Source organism: Eriocheir sinensis, chromosome 12, assembly GCF_024679095.1.
Source record: "Eriocheir sinensis breed Jianghai 21 chromosome 12, ASM2467909v1, whole genome shotgun sequence".
NCBI classification, from domain to species: domain Eukaryota; kingdom Metazoa; phylum Arthropoda; class Malacostraca; order Decapoda; family Varunidae; genus Eriocheir; species Eriocheir sinensis.
The window spans coordinates 23854933-23859932 of NC_066520.1; the positions used below are offsets into that span (position 1 = coordinate 23854933).

General features: G+C 41.4%; 1 protein-coding gene across 1 annotated transcript in view; it reads right to left on the minus strand.

Annotated features, from left to right (window-relative positions):
- Positions 1-11, minus strand: part of LOC126997685 (uncharacterized) — a 30305-nt gene extending 30294 nt beyond the window's left edge. The window contains exon 1 of the mRNA XM_050858909.1: positions 1-11. This exon is cut by the window's left edge and continues 60 nt beyond it. The gene's annotated coding sequence lies outside the window, so the exon portion shown is untranslated.
- Between the last annotated feature and the right edge of the window lie 4989 nt (positions 12-5000).

A 5000-nucleotide genomic window follows, 5' to 3' on the forward strand; every position in this document is an offset into this window, starting at 1 on the left:
TCTCCCACCACGGCCAGAGCCACACTGACGAATGCCCCTCTCTCTCTCTCTCTCTCTCTCTCTCTCTCTCTTGCTCTATTTTTATATTTATCCATAACTAAACTAATTTGACATGACACAGTTCACTACTCTCTCTCTCTCTCTCTCTCTCTCTCTCTCTCTCTCCTCAACCATATAACTTAAGCACTATCTCGTTTTATGGCATCGTAAACAATATTATACTCAGAATCTTATTACAAACAGCATTTTCATAGTGACTATTGCTATTATTATTATTATTATTATTATTATTATTATTATTATTATTATTATTACTGTTGTTGTTGTTGCTGCTGTTGTTGCGTTGTAATGACATGTTTTGACGTAAATTCAGCGTAAGTGGCGTGTGGGTAGAGGTGGAGCAGGAGAAGGAGGATAAGAAGGATAAGGAGGAGGAGGAGGAGGAGGAGGAAGATTCTGCGAGAGGGAGGGATTTTATTATTTTCTTTCTCTTTCTTCGTTTTCTTTTTTCTTTCTTTTTTAAGTCCAATGTTTTCTTTCTTTCTTTATTTTTTCTTTAGATTTTTTTCAAGATTAGATTGTTAGTGATTAGTTTCTTTTTCTTTCTCTATTTTTTTTCTTATTTTCTTCCAAATCTTTTTTATTTCTTTATTTCTTTATTAGTTTCTTTCTTTCTCTCCTTCCTCTCCTTTTCTTTTTCTCTTTGTCTTTCTCTTTCTTTCGCTTTCTCTCTTCCCCCTCCCAAACCACACAATAAGCTCCCCTTCTTACCCCCCCCCCAAAAAAAAATTAAATAAATAAAATGAAAATAAAACAGCCCCCCCTCACACCCCACCACCCAATCTTTTGCATAAGTGGCCCTCGTTTTCTATGCATGACGCGCTCGCAAGAAGGTGATTGGTGGAGCGGCGGCGGCACCCTTGAACCCATTTTCTTTGCCGCCAGGTCAAAGAGAGAGAACGTGGCTGGCGGGGGCATTGAAGGGAGCACTCAAATAAAACCGAGATATGGCCACTTGAAGGGCATGAGAGCCAGGAAATATGGACAGCAGGGAAGATAAAGAGGGAGAGATATGGAGACGAGGAGGAGAAAGGAGGAGAAATGAAAGGGAAAAGAGAGGAAGAGAAGGAAATTTGTGTGATAGGAAGGATGGAGAGAGAGGAAAAGAAGGAGAAATGGGTGAAAGGAAGGAAGGAAAAGAGAGGGATGAAGATATATGGAGAGAAAGGAGAAATGGATGAAAGAAAGAATGGGAAGGAAGAAGAGAGAGAGGAAGAGGAGGAGAAAAGTAGGAAAGGAAATGTAATAAAGAAGAAGATAAGAGAAAGAGAGATACGGAAGATTAAGAAGAGGGAAGGGAAGGAAAGTGAAGGAGAATATATGTTAAATCGATAATGGGTAGAAATAGGTGAAGATCTGAAGGAAATAGGGAGAGAAGGAGGAGGAGGAGGAGGAGGAGGAAAAGAGGAGGTTTGAATAGGTGATAGTTTGAAGGAAATATGGTTAGGAGAGAAGGGAGGAAGAAATATTGGAGGAGGAGGAGGAGGAGATAGGACGTGGGAGATGAGGAGGAGGAGGAGGAGGAGAAAGAGGAGAAAAAAAGGTTAGTTAAGAAAGAAAGGGAAGAGGAAAAGATAGGGAAAAAGATGGAAGGAGGAGGAGGAGGAGGAGGAGAAGAGTATAGAGCGTGAGAGATGAAAAGGAGGAGGAAGAGGAGGAAATTGAGTTAAATAAAGGAAAAAAAGGGAAGTATATCAGCTTAAGAGGAGGAGAAGGAAGAAGGAGGAGGAGGAGGAGGAGGAGGTGAAAAATAAGGGTAAGGAAAGAAAAAGAAAAAGTAAGACAGATAGAAATAGAGATATAAAGATAGAAATAGAAGATGGAAGGAGGAGAGATAGAAACAGAGATAGAAAGATGACAACGAGAGTATGCGCCAATACACACTCCATTACAACCAGTCCAACGAGAGAGCGGGGATCACGTATGGCGATGAGAAGGAGCCCAGCGGTGGCGTCAAGCTGCATGTGAGGAATGAGGTCACAAAGATCTTTTCCTAGACCTTTAAATCTTGCTCTATAATATTCAATATACGATTCCGTAACTTAAATACTGAAAATAAATAAAGAAAATCCTGAGTTCTCGAGAAATGCAACAGAAAGGTGCCAGTTTTCGTTTTGACTTTCAGAAAGTGGACATTTTAGCAGATGGGGGGGGGGGGGGATCGTCCGACACCTCCGCCCCCCCGCCCCCTGGGTACGGCGTACTACGGCCCTGTACGAGTATATAGATTGTTAGACGAGTCCGGGGCTCATAAGAGCGCGGGGCCCTGGGCACGTGCCCGTTCTGCCCTGGCCCTGCAGGAGAGTGAAAAACTACATCAGACACCGAAAAAAAATTAAGTCTTGCCTGAGCATCCCGTCCACCTCCGCATAGTAAAGCCCAAGGAACCTATAGAGGAGGATTTTTTTTTTTTTTTTTTTAAGTTTGGAGGACAGCGTCCAGATCGAGCTATCTAGTGGCGGCCGGCTTCGCTCCTCAGCTCTCCTGCTTTTTAGGGGAATCTTAAATATATTTTATGTTTTCTAAATTCATGGGTATCTCAAATATTTAGTTATCTAATATTTTTTGGGGGGGCCCGGGCCATGCATATGCCTACAGCCGACGACACATTCCGTATTATAGTTGCAGCATATTATAAGCGAGTCAGTTCTGTACCCACTACTCGCATACACGAGATATTCTGGGGGGGCCCGGGCCCCCTGGGCTCCCCCCTGTATCCGCCCTTGCTCAACACTAGAACCTAAAAATACACACTAAAAAACGTTAAAAAATAAGAGAAAAAATTGAGCTTACGTTTTCTCTCACTGCACAAAACATTCCCGCAGATTTTTTTTCTCTCTTTTCATGGTTTTGTGAAAACATTAAAGGGAATATATTTAGCTGAGAGAGAGAGAGAGAGAGAGAGAGAGAGAGAGAGAGAGAGAGAGAGAGAGAAATGCACACATTTTTCCTCATAATTACGAAAAGAAACGCAGATAATTTCCATTTCCTAACTACTACTACTACTACTACTACTACTACTACTACTACTATCACTTCAGTATCATAAGCTTGCCAGTACATACTCAACCTTTCCCTATAGTAGTAGTAGTAGCAGTAGTAGTAGTAAAAATTGTAGTAGAAAAAAAAGTAGTAGTAGTAGTAGTAGTAGTAGTAGTAGTAGTAGTAGTAGGTAATGAAACCCTGCAAGCCATTTCCGTAGAGTTTCACAGCGCGCTATGTCAATGGGATGGATTATTCAAACATTAGCATTGATTATATTTTCTAATGTTTGATATGGTAACTTAAGACAGACAGATAGAGAGAGATACACACACACACACACACACACACACACACACACACACACACACACACACACACACAGCCATACGTACAGACTGACAGACGGGGACACAAATATTTTCAGCGGTGAATACATAATTTTGGCACAAGGCAGATGGGGGTGACTGCTCTAATTAAGGACGTAAGGAGTCATAAAGGGAAGGGAGGGAGGGAGGAAATGACGGGCTAATAAGTGGAGGAAATAAGAGAGAGAGAGAGAGAGAGAGAGAGAGAGAGAGAGAGAGAGAGAGAGAGAGAGAGAGAGAGAGAGAGAGAGAGAGAGAGAGAGAGAGAGAGAGAGAGAGGAGAAGAAAAGAAAGAGGCGGAGGAGAGGAAATGCAGGAAGAAGGGAGGAAGAGAGATAGGAGAGAGAGAGGAAAGAAGATAGATATGAAGGAAGGAAGGAAGGAAAGGGAAGAAAGAGAGAGAAAAAAGTAGATAAAGAAAGGAAGAAAAAATGGAAGGAAAGAAGGGAAAAAAAGCGAATATGAGAGAAAGAGAGAGGAGAAAAATAATAAAGAAAATAAGAAGAAGAAAAATTAAATGCCAAGAAAGACGAATGTTTGTTAATATTGAGAAAGGAAACAAAGAAGAAAAGGAGAGAGAGAGAGAGAGAGAGAGAGAGAGAGAGAGAGAGAGAGAGAGAGAGAGAGAGAGAGAGAGAGAGAGAGAGAGAGAGAGAGAGAGAGAGAGAGAGAGAGAGAGAGAGAGAGAGAGAGAATGTAGAAAAATGATGAGAGGGCGAAGGAAATTAATACTTGAGAGAGAGAGAGAGAGAGAGAGAGAGAGAGAGAGAGAGAGAGAGAGAGAGAGAGAGAGAGAGAGAGAGAGAGAGAGAGAGAGAGAGAGAGAGAGAGAGACACACACACACACACACACACACGGATATTGAGTGACAAAAATATATATGTATGAAAACTAACTATGGCACAGCTCATAAATAAATAAAATAAGAACATATCATAAAAAGAGAAATATGCATCCGTATATAAAAACATAACCTCGTAAAACATCAAACACATACAGCTAGAGAAAAAAAAACCATCGACACACACACACACACACACACACACACACACACACACACACACACACACACACACACACACACACACACACACACACACACACACACACACACACACACACACACACACACACACACACACACACACACACACACACACACACACACACACGTATCCATTTACACATATAACGAGATTGGGAATGGGCAAAACTAGGCTCCGACATGTTAAAATTGCGTTAGAATGTCAAATGAATGGAGAGCAATTTATTTACTTAATTACGCTACTCTGTCTGTCAGTCTGTCTACTTCTCTGTCAACACGTCCGTCTGTCAGTGTGTGTGTCTCTGTGTCTGTCTGTCTGGTAATGTATAAATATATGGGTGTGTTCCTGAAGTCCCTAGAACCGATTGCCTCTCCCTGTCTGTTTCTCTGTCTGTCTGTCTCTGTTTGTGTGTGTGTGTGTGTGTGTGTGTGTGTCTGTCTGTCTGTCTGGTAATGAAAATAAAGAGTGTTTCTGAAGTCATTTATAATTCCCTACGGACAGAACGGTTGATATATGTTACCTTATTATAATTACTACTGTTAT